Genomic DNA, 23,486 nt, shown 5'->3' on the forward strand with positions numbered 1-23,486 from the left:
AGCTCTCCGAACGCTACCCGTAGCCCTAATTTTTCTTGGCTCTTCTAGCTGCGGCTGACATCCTCGAGCTGAAGGGGTGTCCCAGGTGACAAAGGTTTTGAAGGAGCACTGTTGGTGAAGTGCCGTGCCATTCTTGGCATGCTGTTTTCACCCCTAGCATCCGGAAACCTCTCAGTTACGTTGCTTTCTGAACCCTAACCCTAAACCTAATTTGCATGGCGTCATGGAGCTGAAGACGACATCTCCTATGCAAATGGGTATCCAAGATGAGAAACTTTCTAAAGGTGCAGTGTTGGTGTAGTGCCGTGTTCCACTTGCCTTGCCCTTTTCAATGCTAGCATCATAGCACGTGTAGGCTTTCTGGCTCTCTGAATGCTAACTCTAACGGAACCCTAACCCTAACCCTAGGATTTGTTGCGTCTTTTAGCTAAGGCTGACATCCTTGAGCCGAATGGGTGTCCCAGATGAGAAAGAAGCAATTTTGGTGCAATATCATTGTCCCCTTGGCATTCCTTTTTCAGCCCTAGTATCCTAGGAGGAGTAGGCTTTGTGGCTCTCTTCAACTTAGCCCTATCTTTTAAACTAGCCATCAATCCCTAGGCATTGTAGAGCTGAGGCAGACATCCTCCAGCCGAAAGGGTGTCCCATATGACAAAGATGTTGAAGGAGCAATGCTGGTTCAGAGCCGTTCTCCCCTTGGCGTTCCTTTTTCAGGCCTATTATCCCGGGAGAAGTAAGATTTGTGGCTCTCGGAACGCTAAGCCTAACCCTCATTATTAGGACGTCTTGGAGAGGATGCTGACATCCTCCAGACGATTGGGTGTCCAATATAAGAAAGGTTTTGTAGGAGCGATGTTTGTGCAGTGCCGTGCTCCCCTTGGCATGCTTTTTCAGCCCTAGTATCACCGAAGCTGTGAGTTTTGTGGCTTTCTGTACGTGAACCCTAACCCTTACCCTAAATATTATTAACACAGAAGGCATCTTCCAGGGAAAAGGGTGATCCATATGAGAAAGTTTTTGGAGGAATAATGTTGATGTAGTGCTGTGCTCCCGCTGTTATGCCCTTTTTAGTCCTAGTGTCATAGCATGTGCATGCTTTTTGGCTCTCTGAACACTAACGCTAAGCCTAATTTTTCTGGGGTCTCTTAGCTGAGGCTGACATCCTCGAGCTGAATGGGTGTGCCAGATGAGAAAGGTCTTGAAGGAGCACCGTTGGCACAGTGCCGTGCTCTCCTTGGCATGCCGTTTTCATCCCTAGTATCCGGGAACCGCTAAGTTTTGCAGCTTTCTGAACTCTAACCCTAACCCTAACCCTAACCCTAGCCCTAGCCCTAATTTGCATTGCTTTGTGTATCTGAAGATGTATCTGCTATCCAAAAGAATATCCCAGATGAGAAACCTTTAGAAGCAGCAATGTTGGTGTAGTGCCATGCTTCCCTTGGCAAGCCTTTTACAGGCCTACCGTCACAGGACGTCTAGGCTTTATGGCCTAGACTGAACTAGCCTCTCTGAATGCTAACACTAACCCTAACCCTAGGTTTTGTTGCATCTCTTAGCTGAGGCTGACATGCGCCTGCCAAATAGTTGTGCCAGATGAGAAAGGTATTGAAGAAGAAATATTGTTGCACTATCCTTCTCCCCCTTGGCATTCCTTCTCGGCCCAAGTATCCCGGGAGGTGTAGGTTTTGTGCATCTCAGAAGGCTAATGCCTACCCGAACCCTAACCTTAACCCTGACCCTAACCCTCATTTGCATGGTATCATGGGTCTGAAATTTACGTCTTCCAATGGAATGGGTGGCGCAGCTGAGGAAGGTGTTGAAGGAGCACTGTTGGTGCAGTGCCATACTCCCCTTGGCATGCCTTTTTCATCCCCATTCTCCTGGGAGGTTCAGGCTATGCAGCTCTCCGAACGCTACCCCTAGCCCTAATTTTTCTTGGCTCTTCTAGCTGAGGCTGACATCCTCGAGCTGAAGGGGTGTCCCAGGTGACAAAGGTTTTGAAGGAGCACTGTTGGTGAAGTGCCGTGCCATTCTTGGCATGCTGTTTTCACCCCTAGCATCCGGAAACCTCTCAGTTACGTTGCTTTCTGAACCCTAACCCTAAACCTAATTTGCATGGCGTCATGGAGCTGAAGACGACATCTCCTATGCAAATGGGTATCCAAGATGAGAAACTTTCTAAAGGTGCAGTGTTGGTGTAGTGCCGTGTTCCACTTGCCTTGCCCTTTTCAATGCTAGCATCATAGCACGTGTAGGCTTTCTGGCTCTCTGAATGCTAACTCTAACGGAACCCTAACCCTAACCCTAGGATTTGTTGCGTCTTTTAGCTAAGGCTGACATCCTTGAGCCGAATGGGTGTCCCAGATGAGAAAGAAGCAATTTTGGTGCAATATCATTGTCCCCTTGGCATTCCTTTTTCAGCCCTAGTATCCTAGGAGGAGTAGGCTTTGTGGCTCTCTTCAACTTAGCCCTATCTTTTAAACTAGCCATCAATCCCTAGGCATTGTAGAGCTGAGGCAGACATCCTCCAGCCTAAAGGGTGTCCCATATGACAAAGATGTTGAAGGAGCAATGCTGGTTCAGAGCCGTTCTCCCCTTGGCGTTCCTTTTTCAGGCCTATTATCCCGGGAGAAGTAAGATTTGTGGCTCTCGGAACGCTAAGCCTAACCCTCATTATTAGGACGTCTTGGAGAGGATGCTGACATCCTCCAGACGATTGGGTGTCCAATATAAGAAAGGTTTTGTAGGAGCGATGTTTGTGCAGTGCCGTGCTCCCCTTGGCATGCTTTTTCAGCCCTAGTATCACCGAAGCTGTGAGTTTTGTGGCTTTCTGTACGTGAACCCTAACCCTTACCCTAAATATTATTAACACAGAAGGCATCTTCCAGGGAAAAGGGTGATCCATATGAGAAAGTTTTTGGAGGAATAATGTTGATGTAGTGCTGTGCTCCCACTGGTGTGCCCTTTTTAGTCCTAGTGTCATAGCATGTGCATGCTTTTTGGCTCTCTGAACACTAACGCTAAGCCTAATTTTTCTGGGGTCTCTTAGCTGAGGCTGACATCCTCGAGCTGAATGGGTGTGCCAGATGAGAAAGGTCTTGAAGGAGCACCGTTGGCACAGTGCCGTGCTCTCCTTGGCATGCCGTTTTCATCCCTAGTATCCGGGAACCGCTAAGTTTTGCAGCTTTCTGAACTCTAACCCTAACCCTAACCCTAACCCTAGCCCTAGCCCTAATTTGCATTGCTTTGTGTATCTGAAGATGTATCTGCTATCCAAAAGAATATCCCAGATGAGAAACCTTTAGAAGCAGCAATGTTGGTGTAGTGCCGTGCTTCCCTTGGCAAGCCTTTTTCAGGCCTACCATCACAGGACGTCTAGGCTTTATGGCCTAGACTGAACTAGCCTCTCTGAATGCTAACTCTAACCTTAACCCTAGGTTTTGTTGCATCTCTTAGCTGAGGCTGACATGCGCCTGCCAAATAGTTGTGCCAGATGAGAAAGGTATTGAAGAAGAAATATTGTTGCACTATCGTTCTACCCCTTGGCATTCCTTCTCGGCCCAAGTATCCCGGGAGGTGTAGGTTTTGTGCACCTCAGAAGGCTAATGCCTACCCGAACCCTAACCTTAACCCTGACCCTAACCCTCATTTGCATGGTATCATGGGTCTGAAATTTACGTCTTCCAATGGAATGGGTGGCGCAGCTGAGGAAGGTGTTGAAGGAGCACTGTTGGTGCAGTGCCATACTCCCCTTGGCATGCCTTTTTCATCCCCATTCTCCTGGGAGGTTCAGGCTATGCAGCTCTCCGAACGCTACCCCTAGCCCTAATTTTTCTTGGCTCTTCTAGCTGAGGCTGACATCCTCGAGCTGAAGGGGTGTCCCAGGTGACAAAGGTTTTGAAGGAGCACTGTTGGTGAACTGCCGTGCCATTCTTGGCATGCTGTTTTCACCCCTAGCATCCGGAAACCTCTCAGTTACGTTGCTTTCTGAACCCTAACCCTAAACCTAATTTGCATGGCGTCATGGAGCTGAAGACGACATCTCCTATGCAAATGGGTATCCAAGATGAGAAACTTTCTAAAGGTGCAGTGTTGGTGTAGTGCCGTGTTCCACTTGCCTTGCCTTTTTCAATGCTAGCATCATAGCACGTGTAGGCTTTCTGGCTGTCTGAATGCTAACTCTAACGGAACCCTAACCCTAACCCTAGGATTTGTTGCGTCTTTTAGCTAAGGCTGACATCCTTGAGCCGAATGGGTGTCCCAGATGAGAAAGAAGCAATTTTGGTGCAATATCATTGTCCCCTTGGCATTCCTTTTTCAGCCCTAGTATCCTAGGAGGAGTAGGCTTTGTGGCTCTCTTCAACTTAGCCCTATCTTTTAAACTAGCCATCAATCCCTAGGCATTGTAGAGCTGAGGCTGACATCCTCCAGCCGAAAGGGTGTCCCATATGACAAAGATGTTGAAGGAGCAATGCTGGTTCAGAGCCGTTCTCCCCTTGGCGTTCCTTTTTCAGGCCTATTATCCCGGGAGAAGTAAGATTTGTGGCTCTCGGAACGCTAAGCCTAACCCTCATTATTAGGACGTCTTGGAGAGGATGCTGACATCCTCCAGACGATTGGGTGTCCAATATAAGAAAGGTTTTGTAGGAGCGATGTTTGTGCAGTGCCGTGCTCCCCTTGGCATGCTTTTTCAGCCCTAGTATCACCGAAGCTGTGAGTTTTGTGGCTTTCTGTACGTGAACCCTAACCCTTACCCTAAATATTATTAACACAGAAGGCATCTTCCAGGGAAAAGGGTGATCCATATGAGAAAGTTTTTGGAGGAATAATGTTGATGTAGTGCTGTGCTCCCACTGGTATGCCCTTTTTAGTCCTAGTGTCATAGCATGTGCATGCTTTTTGGCTCTCTGAACACTAACGCTAAGCCTAATTTTTCTGGGGTGTCTTAGCTGAGGCTGACATCCTCGAGCTGAATGGGTGTGCCAGATGAGAAAGGTCTTGAAGGAGCACCGTTGGCACAGTGCCGTGCTCTCCTTGGCATGCCGTTTTCATCCCTAGTATCCGGGAACCTCTCAGTTTTGCAGCTTTCTGAACTCTAACCCTAACCCTAACCCTAACCCTAGCCCTAGCCCTAATTTGCATTGCTTTGTGTATCTGAAGATGTATCTGCTATCCAAAAGAATATCCCAGATGAGAAACCTTTAGAAGCAGCAATGTTGGTGTAGTGCCGTGCTTCCCTTGGCAAGCCTTTTTCAGGCCTACCATCACAGGACGTCTAGGCTTTATGGCCTAGACTGAACTAGCCTCTCTGAATGCTAACTCTAACCCTAACCCTAGGTTTTGTTGCATCTCTTAGCTGAGGCTGACATGCGCCTGCCAAATAGTTGTGCCAGATGAGAAAGGTATTGAAGAAGAAATATTGTTGCACTATCGTTCTACCCCTTGGCATTCCTTCTCGGCCCAAGTATCCCGGGAGGTGTAGGTTTTGTGCACCTCAGAAGGCTAATGCCTACCCGAACCCTAACCTTAACCCTGACCCTAACCCTCATTTGCATGGTATCATGGGTCTGAAATTTACGTCTTCCAATGGAACGGGTGGCGCAGCTGAGGAAGGTGTTGAAGGAGCACTGTTGGTGCAGTGCCATACTCCCCTTGGCATGCCTTTTTCATCCCCATTCTCCTGGGAGGTTCAGGCTATGCAGCTCTCCGAACGCTACCCCTAGCCCTAATTTTTCTTGGCTCTTCTAGCTGAGGCTGACATCCTCGAGCTGAAGGGGTGTCCCAGGTGACAAAGGTTTTGAAGGAGCACTGTTGGTGAAGTGCCGTGCCATTCTTGGCATGCTGTTTTCACCCCTAGCATCCGGAAACCTCTCAGTTACGTTGCTTTCTGAACCCTAACCCTAAACCTAATTTGCATGGCGTCATGGAGCTGAAGACGACATCTCCTATGCAAATGGGTATCCAAGATGAGAAACTTTCTAAAGGTGCAGTGTTGGTGTAGTGCCGTGTTCCACTTGCCTTGCCTTTTTCAATGCTAGCATCATAGCACGTGTAGGCTTTCTGGCTCTCTGAATGCTAACTCTAACGGAACCCTAACCCTAACCCTAGGATTTGTTGCGTCTTTTAGCTAAGGCTGACATCCTTGAGCCGAATGGGTGTCCCAGATGAGAAAGAAGCAATTTTGGTGCAATATCATTGTCCCCTTGGCATTCCTTTTTCAGCCCTAGTATCCTAGGAGGAGTAGGCTTTGTGGCTCTCTTCAACTTAGCCCTATCTTTTAAACTAGCCATCAATCCCTAGGCATTGTAGAGCTGAGGCTGACATCCTCCAGCCGAAAGGGTGTCCCATATGACAAAGATGTTGAAGGAGCAATGCTGGTTCAGAGCCGTTCTCCCCTTGGCGTTCCTTTTTCAGGCCTATTATCCCGGGAGAAGTAAGATTTGTGGCTCTCGGAACGCTAAGCCTAACCCTCATTATTAGGACGTCTTGGAGAGGATGCTGACATCCTCCAGACGATTGGGTGTCCAATATAAGAAAGGTTTTGTAGGAGCGATGTTTGTGCAGTGCCGTGCTCCCCTTGGCATGCTTTTTCAGCCCTAGTATCACCGAAGCTGTGAGTTTTGTGGCTTTCTGTACGTGAACCCTAACCCTTACCCTAAATATTATTAACACAGAAGGCATCTTCCAGGGAAAAGGGTGATCCATATGAGAAAGTTTTTGGAGGAATAATGTTGATGTAGTGCTGTGCTCCCACTGGTATGCCCTTTTTAGTCCTAGTGTCATAGCATGTGCATGCTTTTTGGCTCTCTGAACACTAACGCTAAGCCTAATTTTTCTGGGGTCTCTTAGCTGAGGCTGACATCCTCGAGCTGAATGGGTGTGCCAGATGAGAAAGGTCTTGAAGGAGCACCGTTGGCACAGTGCCGTGCTCTCCTTGGCATGCCGTTTTCATCCCTAGTATCCGGGAACCTCTCAGTTTTGCAGCTTTCTGAACTCTAACCCTAACCCTAACCCTAACCCTAGCCCTAGCCCTAATTTGCATTGCTTTGTGTATCTGAAGATGTATCTGCTATCCAAAAGAATATCCCAGATGAGAAACCTTTAGAAGCAGCAATGTTGGTGTAGTGCCGTGCTTCCCTTGGCAAGCCTTTTACAGGCCTACCGTCACAGGACGTCTAGGCTTTATGGCCTAGACTGAACTAGCCTCTCTGAATGCTAACTCTAACCCTAACCCTAGGTTTTGTTGCATCTCTTAGCTGAGGCTGACATGCGCCTGCCAAATAGTTGTGCCAGATGAGAAAGGTATTGAAGAAGAAATATTGTTGCACTATCGTTCTACCCCTTGGCATTCCTTCTCGGCCCAAGTATCCCGGGAGGTGTAGGTTTTGTGCATCTCAGAAGGCTAATGCCTACCCGAACCCTAACCTTAACCCTGACCCTAACCCTCATTTGCATGGTATCATGGGTCTGAAATTTACGTCTTCCAATGGAATGGGTGGCGCAGCTGAGGAAGGTGTTGAAGGAGCACTGTTGGTGCAGTGCCATACTCCCCTTGGCATGCCTTTTTCATCCCCATTCTCCTGGGAGGTTCAGGCTATGCAGCTCTCCGAACGCTACCCGTAGCCCTAATTTTTCTTGGCTCTTCTAGCTGCGGCTGACATCCTCGAGCTGAAGGGGTGTCCCAGGTGACAAAGGTTTTGAAGGAGCACTGTTGGTGAAGTGCCGTGCCATTCTTGGCATGCTGTTTTCACCCCTAGCATCCGGAAACCTCTCAGTTACGTTGCTTTCTGAACCCTAACCCTAAACCTAATTTGCATGGCGTCATGGAGCTGAAGACGACATCTCCTATGCAAATGGGTATCCAAGATGAGAAACTTTCTAAAGGTGCAGTGTTGGTGTAGTGCCGTGTTCCACTTGCCTTGCCCTTTTCAATGCTAGCATCATAGCACGTGTAGGCTTTCTGGCTCTCTGAATGCTAACTCTAACGGAACCCTAACCCTAACCCTAGGATTTGTTGCGTCTTTTAGCTAAGGCTGACATCCTTGAGCCGAATGGGTGTCCCAGATGAGAAAGAAGCAATTTTGGTGCAATATCATTGTCCCCTTGGCATTCCTTTTTCAGCCCTAGTATCCTAGGAGGAGTAGGCTTTGTGGCTCTCTTCAACTTAGCCCTATCTTTTAAACTAGCCATCAATCCCTAGGCATTGTAGAGCTGAGGCTGACATCCTCCAGCCGAAAGGGTGTCCCATATGACAAAGATGTTGAAGGAGCAATGCTGGTTCAGAGCCCTTCACCCCTTGGCGTTCCTTTTTCAGGCCTATTATCCCGGGAGAAGTAAGATTTGTGGCTCTCGGAACGCTAAGCCTAACCCTCATTATTAGGACGTCTTGGAGAGGATGCTGACATCCTCCAGACGATTGGGTGTCCAATATAAGAAAGGTTTTGTAGGAGCGATGTTTGTGCAGTGCCGTGCTCCCCTTGGCATGCTTTTTCAGCCCTAGTATCACAGAAGCTGTGAGTTTTGTGGCTTTCTGTACGTGAACCCTAACCCTTACCCTAAATATTATTAACACAGAAGGCATCTTCCAGGGAAAAGGGTGATCCATATGAGAAAGTTTTTGGAGGAATAATGTTGATGTAGTGCTGTGCTCCCACTGGTATGCCCTTTTTAGTCCTAGTGTCATAGCATGTGCATGCTTTTTGGCTCTCTGAACACTAACGCTAAGCCTAATTTTTCTGGGGTCTCTTAGCTGAGGCTGACATCCTCGAGCTGAATGGGTGTGCCAGATGAGAAAGGTCTTGAAGGAGCACCGTTGGCACAGTGCCGTGCTCTCCTTGGCATGCCGTTTTCATCCCTAGTATCCGGGAACCTCTCAGTTTTGCAGCTTTCTGAACTCTAACCCTAACCCTAACCCTAACCCTAGCCCTAGCCCTAATTTGCATTGCTTTGTGTATCTGAAGATGTATCTGCTATCCAAAAGAATATCCCAGATGAGAAACCTTTAGAAGCAGCAATGTTGGTGTAGTGCCGTGCTTCCCTTGGCAAGCCTTTTACAGGCCTACCGTCACAGGACGTCTAGGCTTTATGGCCTAGACTGAACTAGCCTCTCTGAATGCTAACTCTAACCCTAACCCTAGGTTTTGTTGCATCTCTTAGCTGAGGCTGACATGCGCCTGCCAAATAGTTGTGCCAGATGAGAAAGGTATTGAAGAAGAAATATTGTTGCACTATCCTTCTCCCCCTTGGCATTCCTTCTCGGCCCAAGTATCCCGGGAGGTGTAGGTTTTGTGCATCTCAGAAGGCTAATGCCTACCCGAACCCTAACCTTAACCCTGACCCTAACCCTCATTTGCATGGTATCATGGGTCTGAAATTTACGTCTTCCAATGGAACGGGTGGCGCAGCTGAGGAAGGTGTTGAAGGAGCACTGTTGGTGCAGTGCCATACTCCCCTTGGCATGCCTTTTTCATCCCCATTCTCCTGGGAGGTTCAGGCTATGCAGCTCTCCGAACGCTACCCCTAGCCCTAATTTTTCTTGGCTCTTCTAGCTGAGGCTGACATCCTCGAGCTGAAGGGGTGTCCCAGGTGACAAAGGTTTTGAAGGAGCACTGTTGGTGAAGTGCCGTGCCATTCTTGGCATGCTGTTTTCACCCCTAGCATCCGGAAACCTCTCAGTTACGTTGCTTTCTGAACCCTAACCCTAAACCTAATTTGCATGGCGTCATGGAGCTGAAGACGACATCTCCTATGCAAATGGGTATCCAAGATGAGAAACTTTCTAAAGGTGCAGTGTTGGTGTAGTGCCGTGTTCCACTTGCCTTGCCTTTTTCAATGCTAGCATCATAGCACGTGTAGGCTTTCTGGCTCTCTGAATGCTAACTCTAACGGAACCCTAACCCTAACCCTAGGATTTGTTGCGTCTTTTAGCTAAGGCTGACATCCTTGAGCGGAATGGGTGTCCCAGATGAGAAAGAAGCAATTTTGGTGCAATATCATTGTCCCCTTGGCATTCCTTTTTCAGCCCTAGTATCCTAGGAGGAGTAGGCTTTGTGGCTCTCTTCAACTTAGCCCTATCTTTTAAACTAGCCATCAATCCCTAGGCATTGTAGAGCTGAGGCTGACATCCTCCAGCCGAAAGGGTGTCCCATATGACAAAGATGTTGAAGGAGCAATGCTGGTTCAGAGCCGTTCTCCCCTTGGCGTTCCTTTTTCAGGCCTATTATCCCGGGAGAAGTAAGATTTGTGGCTCTCGCAACGCTAAGCCTAACCCTCATTATTAGGACGTCTTGGAGAGGATGCTGACATCCTCCAGACGATTGGGTGTCCAATATAAGAAAGGTTTTGTAGGAGCGATGTTTGTGCAGTGCCGTGCTCCCCTTGGCATGCTTTTTCAGCCCTAGTATCACCGAAGCTGTGAGTTTTGTGGCTTTCTGTACGTGAACCCTAACCCTTACCCTAAATATTATTAACACAGAAGGCATCTTCCAGGGAAAAGGGTGATCCATATGAGAAAGTTTTTGGAGGAATAATGTTGATGTAGTGCTGTGCTCCCACTGGTATGCCCTTTTTAGTCCTAGTGTCATAGCATGTGCATGCTTTTTGGCTCTCTGAACACTAACGCTAAGCCTAATTTTTCTGGGGTCTCTTAGCTGAGGCTGACATCCTCGAGCTGAATGGGTGTGCCAGATGAGAAAGGTCTTGAAGGAGCACCGTTGGCACAGTGCCGTGCTCTCCTTGGCATGCCGTTTTCATCCCTAGTATCCGGGAACCTCTCAGTTTTGCAGCTTTCTGAACTCTAACCCTAACCCTAACCCTAACCCTAGCCCTAGCCCTAATTTGCATTGCTTTGTGTATCTGAAGATGTATCTGCTATCCAAAAGAATATCCCAGATGAGAAACCTTTAGAAGCAGCAATGTTGGTGTAGTGCCGTGCTTCCCTTGGCAAGCCTTTTACAGGCCTACCGTCACAGGACGTCTAGGCTTTATGGCCTAGACTGAACTAGCCTCTCTGAATGCTAACTCTAACCCTAACCCTAGGTTTTGTTGCATCTCTTAGCTGAGGCTGACATGCGCCTGCCAAATAGTTGTGCCAGATGAGAAAGGTATTGAAGAAGAAATATTGTTGCACTATCCTTCTCCCCCTTGGCATTCCTTCTCGGCCCAAGTATCCCGGGAGGTGTAGGTTTTGTGCATCTCAGAAGGCTAATGCCTACCCGAACCCTAACCTTAACCCTGACCCTAACCCTCATTTGCATGGTATCATGGGTCTGAAATTTACGTCTTCCAATGGAATGGGTGGCGCAGCTGAGGAAGGTGTTGAAGGAGCACTGTTGGTGCAGTGCCATACTCCCCTTGGCATGCCTTTTTCATCCCCATTCTCCTGGGAGGTTCAGGCTATGCAGCTCTCCGAACGCTACCCCTAGCCCTAATTTTTCTTGGCTCTTCTAGCTGCGGCTGACATCCTCGAGCTGAAGGGGTGTCCCAGGTGACAAAGGTTTTGAAGGAGCACTGTTGGTGAAGTGCCGTGCCATTCTTGGCATGCTGTTTTCACCCCTAGCATCCGGAAACCTCTCAGTTACGTTGCTTTCTGAACCCTAACCCTAAACCTAATTTGCATGGCGTCATGGAGCTGAAGACGACATCTCCTATGCAAATGGGTATCCAAGATGAGAAACTTTCTAAAGGTGCAGTGTTGGTGTAGTGCCGTGTTCCACTTGCCTTGCCCTTTTCAATGCTAGCATCATAGCACGTGTAGGCTTTCTGGCTCTCTGAATGCTAACTCTAACGGAACCCTAACCCTAACCCTAGGATTTGTTGCGTCTTTTAGCTAAGGCTGACATCCTTGAGCCGAATGGGTGTCCCAGATGAGAAAGAAGCAATTTTGGTGCAATATCATTGTCCCCTTGGCATTCCTTTTTCAGCCCTAGTATCCTAGGAGGAGTAGGCTTTGTGGCTCTCTTCAACTTAGCCCTATCTTTTAAACTAGCCATCAATCCCTAGGCATTGTAGAGCTGAGGCTGACATCCTCCAGCCGAAAGGGTGTCCCATATGACAAAGATGTTGAAGGAGCAATGCTGGTTCAGAGCCGTTCTCCCCTTGGCGTTCCTTTTTCAGGCCTATTATCCCGGGAGAAGTAAGATTTGTGGCTCTCGGAACGCTAAGCCTAACCCTCATTATTAGGACGTCTTGGAGAGGATGCTGACATCCTCCAGACGATTGGGTGTCCAATATAAGAAAGGTTTTGTAGGAGCGATGTTTGTGCAGTGCCGTGCTCCCCTTGGCATGCTTTTTCAGCCCTAGTATCACCGAAGCTGTGAGTTTTGTGGCTTTCTGTACGTGAACCCTAACCCTTACCCTAAATATTATTAACACAGAAGGCATCTTCCAGGGAAAAGGGTGATCCATATGAGAAAGTTTTTGGAGGAATAATGTTGGTGTAGTGCTGTGCTCCCACTGGTATGCCCTTTTTAGTCCTAGTGTCATAGCATGTGCATGCTTTTTTGGCTCTCTGAACACTAACGCTAAGCCTAATTTTTCTGGGGTCTCTTAGCTGAGGCTGACATCCTCGAGCTGAATGGGTGTGCCAGATGAGAAAGGTCTTGAAGGAGCACCGTTGGCACAGTGCCGTGCTCTCCTTGGCATGCCGTTTTCATCCCTAGTATCCGGGAACCGCTAAGTTTTGCAGCTTTCTGAACTCTAACCCTAACCCTAACCCTAGCCCTAGCCCTAGCCCTAATTTGCATTGCTTTGTGTATCTGAAGATGTATCTGCTATCCAAAAGAATATCCCAGATGAGAAACCTTTAGAAGCAGCAATGTTGGTGTAGTGCCGTGCTTCCCTTGGCAAGCCTTTTTCAGGCCTACCATCACAGGACGTCTAGGCTTTATGGCCTAGACTGAACTAGCCTCTCTGAATGCTAACTCTAACCCTAACCCTAGGTTTTGTTGCATCTCTTAGCTGAGGCTGACATGCGCCTGCCAAATAGTTGTGCCAGATGAGAAAGGTATTGAAGAAGAAATATTGTTGCACTATCCTTCTCCCCCTTGGCATTCCTTCTCGGCCCAAGTATCCCGGGAGGTGTAGGTTTTGTGCATCTCAGAAGGCTAATGCCTACCCGAACCCTAACCTTAACCCTGACCCTAACCCTCATTTGCATGGTATCATGGGTCTGAAATTTACGTCTTCCAATGGAATGGGTGGCGCAGCTGAGGAAGGTGTTGAAGGAGCACTGTTGGTGCAGTGCCATACTCCCCTTGGCATGCCTTTTTCATCCCCATTCTCCTGGGAGGTTCAGGCTATGCAGCTCTCCGAACGCTACCCGTAGCCGTAATTTTTCTTGGCTCTTCTAGCTGAGGCTGACATCCTTGAGCTGAAGGGGTGTCCCAGGTGACAAAGGTTTTGAAGGAGCACTGTTGGTGAAGTGCCGTGCCATTCTTGGCATGCTGTTTTCACCCCTAGCATCCGGAAACCTCTCAGTTACGTTGCTTTCTGAACCCTAACCCTAAACCTAATTTGCATGGCGTCATGGAGCTGAAGACGACATCTCCTATGCAAATGGGTATCCAAGATGAGAAACTTTCTAAAGGTGCAGTGTTGGTGTAGTGCCGTGTTCCACTTGCCTTGCCTTTTTCAATGCTAGCATCATAGCACGTGTAGGCTTTCTGGCTCTCTGAATGCTAACTCTAACGGAACCCTAACCCTAACCCTAGGATTTGTTGCGTCTTTTAGCTAAGGCTGACATCCTCGAGCCGAATGGGTGTCCCAGATGAGAAAGAAGCAATTTTGGTGCAATATCATTGTCCCCTTGGCATTCCTTTTTCAGCCCTAGTATCCTAGGAGGAGTAGGCTTTGTGGCTCTCTTCAACTTAGCCCTATCTTTTAAACTAGCCATCAATCCCTAGGCATTGTAGAGCTGAGGCTGACATCCTCCAGCCGAAAGGGTGTCCCATATGACAAAGATGTTGAAGGAGCAATGCTGGTTCAGAGCCGTTCTCCCCTTGGCGTTCCTTTTTCAGGCCTATTATCCCGGGAGAAGTAAGATTTGTGGCTCTCGCAACGCTAAGCCTAACCCTCATTATTAGGACGTCTTGGAGAGGATGCTGACATCCTCCAGACGATTGGGTGTCCAATATAAGAAAGGTTTTGTAGGAGCGATGTTTGTGCAGTGCCGTGCTCCCCTTGGCATGCTTTTTCAGCCCTAGTATCACCGAAGCTGTGAGTTTTGTGGCTTTCTGTACGTGAACCCTAACCCTTACCCTAAATATTATTAACACAGAAGGCATCTTCCAGGGAAAAGGGTGATCCATATGAGAAAGTTTTTGGAGGAATAATGTTGATGTAGTGCTGTGCTCCCACTGGTATGCCCTTTTTAGTCCTAGTGTCATAGCATGTGCATGCTTTTTGGCTCTCTGAACACTAACGCTAAGCCTAATTTTTCGGGGGTCTCTTAGCTGAGGCTGACATCCTCGAGCTGAATGGGTGTGCCAGATGAGAAAGGTCTTGAAGGAGCACCGTTGGCACAGTGCCGTGCTCTCCTTGGCATGCCGTTTTCATCCCTAGTTTCCGGGAACCGCTAAGTTTTGCAGCTTTCTGAACTCTAACCCTAACCCTAACCCTAACCCTAGCCCTAGCCCTAATTTGCATTGCTTTGTGTATCTGAAGATGTATCTGCTATCCAAAAGAATATCCTAGATGAGAAACCTTTAGAAGCAGCAATGTTGGTGTAGTGCCGTGCTTCCCTTGGCAAGCCTTTTTCAGGCCTACCATCACAGGACGTCTAGGCTTTATGGCCTAGACTGAACTAGCCTCTCTGAATGCTAACTCTAACCCTAACCCTAGGTTTTGTTGCATCTCTTAGCTGAGGCTGACATGCGCCTGCCAAATAGTTGTGCCAGATGAGAAAGGTGTTGAAGAAGAAATATTGTTGCACTATCCTTCTCCCCCTTGGCATTCCTTCTCGGCCCAAGTATCCCGGGAGGTGTAGGTTTTGTGCATCTCAGAAGGCTAATGCCTACCCGAACCCTAACCTTAACCCTGACCCTAACCTTCATTTGCATGGTATCATGGGTCTGAAATTTACGTCTTCCAATGGAACGGGTGGCGCAGCTGAGGAAGGTGTTGAAGGAGCACTGTTGGTGCAGTGCCATACTCCCCTTGGCATGCCTTTTTCATCCCCATTCTCCTGGGAGGTTCAGGCTATGCAGCTCTCCGAACGCTACCCCTAGCCCTAATTTTTCTTGGCTCTTCTAGCTGAGGCTGACATCCTCGAGCTGAAGGGGTGTCCCAGGTGACAAAGGTTTTGAAGGAGCACTGTTGGTGAAGTGCCGTGCCATTCTTGGCATGCTGTTTTCACCCCTAGCATCCGGAAACCTCTCAGTTACGTTGCTTTCTGAACCCTAACCCTAAACCTAATTTGCATGGCGTCATGGAGCTGAAGACGACATCTCCTATGCAAATGGGTATCCAAGATGAGAAACTTTCTAAAGGTGCAGTGTTGGTGTAGTGCCGTGTTCCACTTGCCTTGCCTTTTTCAATGCTAGCATCATAGCACGTGTAGGCTTTCTGGCTCTCTGAATGCTAACTCTAACGGAACCCTAACCCTAACCCTAGGATTTGTTGCGTCTTTTAGCTAAGGCTGACATCCTTGAGCCGAATGGGTGTCCCAGATGAGAAAGAAGCAATTTTGGTGCAATATCATTGTCCCCTTGGCATTCCTTTTTCAGCCCTAGTATCCTAGGAGGAGTAGGCTTTGTGGCTCTCTTCAACTTAGCCCTATTTTTTAAACTAGCCATCAATCCCTAGGCATTGTAGAGCTGAGGCTGACATCCTCCAGCCGAAAGGGTGTCCCATATGACAAAGATGTTGAAGGAGCAACGCTAGTTCAGAGCCGTTCTCCCCTTGGCGTTCCTTTTTCAGGCCTATTATCCCGGGAGAAGTAAGATTTGTGGCTCTCGGAACGCTAAGCCTATCCCTCATTATTAGGACGTCTTGGAGAGGATGCTGACATCCTCCAGACGATTGGGTGTCCAATATAAGAAAGGTTTTGTAGGAGCGATGTTTGTGCAGTGCCGTGCTCCCCTTGGCATGCTTTTTCAGCCCTAGTATCACAGAAGCTGTGAGTTTTGTGGCTTTCTGTACGTGAACCCTAACCCTTACCCTAAATATTATTAACACAGAAGGCATCTTCCAGGGAAAAGGGTGATCCATATGAGAAAGTTTTTGGAGGAATAATGTTGATGTAGTGCTGTGCTCCCACTGGTATGCCCTTTTTAGTCCTAGTGTCATAGCATGTGCATGCTTTTTGGCTCTCTGAACACTAACGCTAAGCCTAATTTTTCGGGGGTCTCTTAGCTGAGGCTGACATCCTCGAGCTGAATGGGTGTTCCAGATGAGAAAGGTCTTGAAGGAGCACCGTTGGCACAGTGCCGTGCTCTCCTTGGCATGCCGTTTTCATCCCTAGTATCCGGGAACCTCTCAGTTTTGCAGCTTTCTGAACTCTAACCCTAACCCTAACCCTAACCCTAGCCCTAGCCCTAATTTGCATTGCTTTGTGTATCTGAAGATGTATCTGCTATCCAAAAGAATATCCCAGATGAGAAACCCTTAGAAGCAGCAATGTTGGTGTAGTGCCGTGCTTCCCTTGCAAGCCTTTTTCAGGCCTACCATCACAAGACGTCTAGGCTTTATGGCCTAGACTGAACTAGCCTCTCTGAATGCTAACTCTAACCCTAACCCTAGGTTTTGTTGCATCTCTTAGCTGCGGCTGACATGCACCTGCCAAATAGTTGTGCCAGATGAGAAAGGTATTGAAGAAGAAATATTGTTGCACTATCCTTCTCCCCCTTGGCATTCCTTCTCGGCCCATGTATCCCGGGAGGTGTAGGTTTTGTGCATCTCAGAAGGCTAATGCCTACCCGAACCCTAACCTTAACCCTGACCCTAACCCTCATTTGCATGGTATCATGGGTCTGAAATTTACGTCTTCCAATGGAACGGGTGGCGCAGCTGAGGAAGGTGTTGAAGGAGCACTGTTGGTGCAGTGCCATACTCCCCTTGGCATGCCTTTTTCATCCCCATTCTCCTGGGAGGTTCAGGCTATGCAGCTCTCCGAACGCTACCCGTAGCCCTAATTTTTCTTGGCTCTTCTAGCTGAGGCTGACATCCTTGAGCTGAAGGGGTGTCCCAGGTGACAAAGGTTTTGAAGGAGCAGTGTTGGTGAAGTGCCGTGCCATTCTTGGCATGCTGTTTTCACCCCTAGCATCCGGAAACCTCTCAGTTACGTTGCTTTCTGAACCCTAACCCTAAACCTAATTTGCATGGCGTCATGGAGCTGAAGACGACATCTCCTATGCAAATGGGTATCCAAGATGAGAAACTTTCTAAAGGTGCAGTGTTGGTGTAGTGCCGTGTTCCACTTGCCTTGCCTTTATCAATGCTAGCATCATAGCACATGTAGGCTTTCTGGCTCTCTGAATGCTAACTCTAACGGAACCCTAACCCTAACCCTAGGATTTGTTGCGTCTTTTAGCTAAGGCTGACATCCTTGAGCCGAATGGGTGTCCCAGATGAGAAAGAAGCAATTTTGGTGCAATATCATTGTCCCCTTGGCATTCCTTTTTCAGCCCTAGTATCCTAGGAGGAGTAGGCTTTGTGGCTCTCTTCAACTTAGCCCTATCTTTTAAACTAGCCATCAATCCCTAGGCATTGTAGAGCTGAGGCTGACATCCTCCAGCCGAAAGGGTGTCCCATATGACAAAGATGTTGAAGGAGCAATGCTGGTTCAGAGCCGTTCTCCCCTTGGCGTTCCTTTTTCAGGCCTATTATCCCGGGAGAAGTAAGATTTGTGGCTCTCGCAACGCTAAGCCTAACCCTCATTATTAGGACGTCTTGGAGAGGATGCTGACATCCTCCAGACGATTGGGTGTCCAATATAAGAAAGGTTTTGTAGGAGCGATGTTTGTGCAGTGCCGTGCTCCCCTTGGCATGCTTTTTCAGCCCTAGTATCACCGAAGCTGTGAGTTTTGTGGCTTTCTGTACGTGAACCCTAACCCTTACCCTAAATATTATTAACACAGAAGGCATCTTCCAGGGAAAAGGGTGATCCATATGAGAAAGTTTTTGGAGGAATAATGTTGATGTAGTGCTGTGCTCCCACTGGTATGCCCTTTTTAGTCCTAGTGTCATAGCATGTGCATGCTTTTTTGGCTCTCTGAACACTAACGCTAAGCCTAATTTTTCTGGGGTCTCTTAGCTGAGGCTGACATCCTCGAGCTGAATGGGTGTGCCAGATGAGAAAGGTCTTGAAGGAGCACCGTTGGCACAGTGCCGTGCTCTCCTTGGCATGCCGTTTTCATCCCTAGTATCCGGGAACCGCTAAGTTTTGCAGCTTTCTGAACTCTAACCCTAACCCTAACCCTAACCCTAGCCCTAGCCCTAATTTGCATTGCTTTGTGTATCTGAAGATGTATCTGCTATCCAAAAGAATATCCCAGATGAGAAACCTTTAGAAGCAGCAATGTTGGTGTAGTGCCGTGCTTCCCTTGGCAAGCCTTTTTCAGGCCTACCATCACAGGACGTCTAGGCTTTATGGCCTAGACTGAACTAGCCTCTCTGAATGCTAACTCTAACCCTAACCCTAGGTTTTGTTGCATCTCTTAGCTGAGGCTGACATGCGCCTGCCAAATAGTTGTGCCAGATGAGAAAGGTATTGAAGAAGAAATATTGTTGCACTATCCTTCTCCCCCTTGCCATTCCTTCTCGGCCCAAGTATCCCGGGAGGTGTAGGTTTTGTGCATCTCAGAAGGCTAATGCCTACCCGAACCCTAACCTTAACCCTGACCCTAACCCTCATTTGCATGGTATCATGGGTCTGAAATTTACGTCTTCCAATGGAATGGGTGGCGCAGCTGAGGAAGGTGTTGAAGGAGCACTGTTGGTGCAGTGCCATACTCCCCTTGGCATGCCTTTTTCATCCCCATTCTCCTGGGAGGTTCAGGCTATGCAGCTCTCCGAACGCTACCCCTAGCCCTAATTTTTCTTGGCTCTTCTAGCTGAGGCTGACATCCTTGAGCTGAAGGGGTGTCCCAGGTGACAAAGGTTTTGAAGGAGCACTGTTGGTGAAGTGCCGTGCCATTCTTGGCATGCTGTTTTCACCCCTAGCATCCGGAAACCTCTCAGTTACGTTGCTTTCTGAACCCTAACCCTAAACCTAATTTGCATGGCGTCATGGAGCTGAAGACGACATCTCCTATGCAAATGGGTATCCAAGATGAGAAACTTTCTAAAGGTGCAGTGTTGGTGTAGTGCCGTGTTCCACTTGCCTTGCCTTTTTCAATGCTAGCATCATAGCACGTGTAGGCTTTCTGGCTCTCTGAATGCTAACTCTAACGGAACCCTAACCCTAACCCTAGGATTTGTTGCGTCTTTTAGCTAAGGCTGACATCCTCGAGCCGAATGGGTGTCCCAGATGAGAAAGAAGCAATTTTGGTGCAATATCATTGTCCCCTTGGCATTCCTTTTTCAGCCCTAGTATCCTAGGAGGAGTAGGCTTTGTGGCTCTCTTCAACTTAGCCCTATCTTTTAAACTAGCCATCAATCCCTAGGCATTGTAGAGCTGAGGCTGACATCCTCCAGCCGAAAGGGTGTCCCATATGACAAAGATGTTGAAGGAGCAATGCTGGTTCAGAGCCGTTCTCCCCTTGGCGTTCCTTTTTCAGGCCTATTATCCCGGGAGAAGTAAGATTTGTGGCTCTCGCAACGCTAAGCCTAACCCTCATTATTAGGACGTCTTGGAGAGGATGCTGACATCCTCCAGACGATTGGGTGTCCAATATAAGAAAGGTTTTGTAGGAGCGATGTTTGTGCAGTGCCGTGCTCCCCTTGGCATGCTTTTTCAGCCCTAGTATCACCGAAGCTGTGAGTTTTGTGGCTTTCTGTACGTGAACCCTAACCCTTACCCTAAATATTATTAACACAGAAGGCATCTTCCAGGGAAAAGGGTGATCCATATGAGAAAGTTTTTGGAGGAATAATGTTGGTGTAGTGCTGTGCTCCCACTGGTATGCCCTTTTTAGTCCTAGTGTCATAGCATGTGCATGCTTTTTTGGCTCTCTGAACACTAACGCTAAGCCTAATTTTTCTGGGGTCTCTTAGCTGAGGCTGACATCCTCGAGCTGAATGGGTGTGCCAGATGAGAAAGGTCTTGAAGGAGCACCGTTGGCACAGTGCCGTGCTCTCCTTGGCATGCCGTTTTCATCCCTAGTTTCCGGGAACCGCTAAGTTTTGCAGCTTTCTGAACTCTAACCCTAACCCTAACCCTAACCCTAGCCCTAGCCCTAATTTGCATTGCTTTGTGTATCTGAAGATGTATCTGCTATCCAAAAGAATATCCCAGATGAGAAACCTTTAGAAGCAGCAATGTTGGTGTAGTGCCGTGCTTCCCTTGGCAAGCCTTTTTCAGGCCTACCATCACAGGACGTCTAGGCTTTATGGCCTAGACTGAACTAGCCTCTCTGAATGCTAACTCTAACCCTAACCCTAGGTTTTGTTGCATCTCTTAGCTGAGGCTGACATGCGCCTGCCAAATAGTTGTGCCAGATGAGAAAGGTGTTGAAGAAGAAATATTGTTGCACTATCCTTCTCCCCCTTGGCATTCCTTCTCGGCCCAAGTATCCCGGGAGGTGTAGGTTTTGTGCATCTCAGAAGGCTAATGCCTACCCGAACCCTAACCTTAACCCTGACCCTAACCCTCATTTGCATGGTATCATGGGTCTGAAATTTACGTCTTCCAATGGAACGGGTGGCGCAGCTGAGGAAGGTGTTGAAGGAGCACTGTTGGTGCAGTGCCATACTCCCCTTGGCATGCCTTTTTCATCCCCATTCTCCTGGGAGGTTCAGGCTATGCAGCTCTCCGAACGCTACCCCTAGCCCTAATTTTTCTTGGCTCTTCTAGCTGAGGCTGACATCCTCGAGCTGAAGGGGTGTCCCAGGTGACAAAGGTTTTGAAGGAGCACTGTTGGTGAAGTGCCGTGCCATTCTTGGCATGCTGTTTTCACCCCTAGCATCCGGAAACCTCTCAGTTACGTTGCTTTCTGAACCCTAACCCTAAACCTAATTTGCATGGCGTCATGGACCTGAAGACGACATCTCCTATGCAAATGGGTATCCAAGATGAGAAACTTTCTAAAGGTGCAGTGTTGGTGTAGTGCCGTGTTCCACTTGCCTTGCCTTTTTCAATGCTAGCATCATAGCACGTGTAGGCTTTCTGGCTCTCTGAATGCTAACTCTAACGAACCCTAACCCTAACCCTAGGATTTGTTGCGTCTTTTAGCTAAGGCTGACATCCTTGAGCCGAATGGGTGTCCCAGATGAGAAAGAAGCAATTTTGGTGCAATATCATTGTCCCCTTGGCATTCCTTTTTCAGCCCTAGTATCCTAGGAGGAGTAGGCTTTGTGGCTCTCTTCAACTTAGCCCTATCTTTTAAACTAGCCATCAATCCCTAGGCATTGTAGAGCTGAGGCTGACATCCTCCAGCCGAAAGGGTGTCCCATATGACAAAGATGTTGAAGGAGCAATGCTAGTTCAGAGCCGTTCTCCCCTTGGCGTTCCTTTTTCAGGCCTATTATCCCGGGAGAAGTAAGATTTGTGGCTCTCGGAACGCTAAGCCTAACCCTCATTATTAGGACGTCTTGGAGAGGATGCTGACATCCTCCAGACGATTGGGTGTCCAATATAAGAAAGGTTTTGTAGGAGCGATGTTTGTGCAGTGCCGTGCTCCCCTTGGCATGCTTTTTCAGCCCTAGTATCACCGAAGCTGTGAGTTTTGTGGCTTTCTGTACGTGAACCCTAACCCTTACCCTAAATATTATTAACACAGAAGGCATCTTCCAGGGAAAAGGGTGATCCATATGAGAAAGTTTTTGGAGGAATAATGTTGATGTAGTGCTGTGCTCCCACTGGTATGCCCTTTTTAGTCCTAGTGTCATAGCATGTGCATGCTTTTTGGCTCTCTGAACACTAACGCTAAGCCTATTTATTCGGGGGTCTCTTAGCTGAGGCTGACATCCTCGAGCTGAATGGGTGTGCCAGATGAGAAAGGTCTTGAAGGAGCACCGTTGGCACAGTGCCGTGCTCTCCTTGGCATGCCGTTTTCATCCCTAGTATCCGGGAACCTCTCAGTTTTGCAGCTTTCTGAACTCTAACCCTAACCCTAACCCTAACCCTAGCCCTAGCCCTAATTTGCATTGCTTTGTGTATCTGAAGATGTATCTGCTATCCAAAAGAATATCCCAGATGAGAAACCTTTAGAAGCAGCAATGTTGGTGTAGTGCCGTGCTTCCCTTGCAAGCCTTTTTCAGGCCTACCATCACAAGACGTCTAGGCTTTATGGCCTAGACTGAACTAGCCTCTCTGAATGCTAACTCTAACCCTAACCCTAGGTTTTGTTGCATCTCTTAGCTGCGGCTGACATGCACCTGCCAAATAGTTGTGCCAGATGAGAAAGGTATTGAAGAAGAAATATTGTTGCACTATCCTTCTCCCCCTTGGCATTCCTTCTCGGCCCAAGTATCCCGGGAGGTGTAGGTTTTGTGCATCTCAGAAGGCTAATGCCTACCCGAACCCTAACCTTAACCCTGACCCTAACCCTCATTTGCATGGTATCATGGGTCTGAAATTTACGTCTTCCAATGGAACGGGTGGCGCAGCTGAGGAAGGTGTTGAAGGAGCACTGTTGGTGCAGTGCCATACTCCCCTTGGCATGCCTTTTTCATCCCCATTCTCCTGGGAGGTTCAGGCTATGCAGCTCTCCGAACGCTACCCGTAGCCCTAATTTTTCTTGGCTCTTCTAGCTGAGGCTGACATCCTTGAGCTGAAGGGGTGTCCCAGGTGACAAAGGTTTTGAAGGAGCACTGTTGGTGAAGTGCCGTGCCATTCTTGGCATGCTGTTTTCACCCCTAGCATCCGGAAACCTCTCAGTTACGTTGCTTTCTGAACCCTAACCCTAAACCTAATTTGCATGGCGTCATGGAGCTGAAGACGACATCTCCTATGCAAATGGGTATCCAAGATGAGAAACTTTCTAAAGGTGCAGTGTTGGTGTAGTGCCGTGTTCCACTTGCCTTGCCTTTATCAATGCTAGCATCATAGCACATGTAGGCTTTCTGGCTCTCTGAATGCTAACTCTAACGGAACCCTAACCCTAACCCTAGGATTTGTTGCGTCTTTTAGCTAAGGCTGACATCCTTGAGCCGAATGGGTGTCCCAGATGAGAAAGAAGCAATTTTGGTGCAATATCATTGTCCCCTTGGCATTCCTTTTTCAGCCCTAGTATCCTAGGAGGAGTAGGCTTTGTGGCTCTCTTCAACTTAGCCCTATCTTTTAAACTAGCCATCAATCCCTAGGCATTGTAGAGCTGAGGCTGACATCCTCCAGCCGAAAGGGTGTCCCATATGACAAAGATGTTGAAGGAGCAATGCTGGTTCAGAGC

The sequence above is a fragment of the Lathamus discolor genome, chromosome 2, assembly GCF_037157495.1.
Source record: "Lathamus discolor isolate bLatDis1 chromosome 2, bLatDis1.hap1, whole genome shotgun sequence".
Classification (NCBI taxonomy): domain Eukaryota; kingdom Metazoa; phylum Chordata; class Aves; order Psittaciformes; family Psittacidae; genus Lathamus; species Lathamus discolor.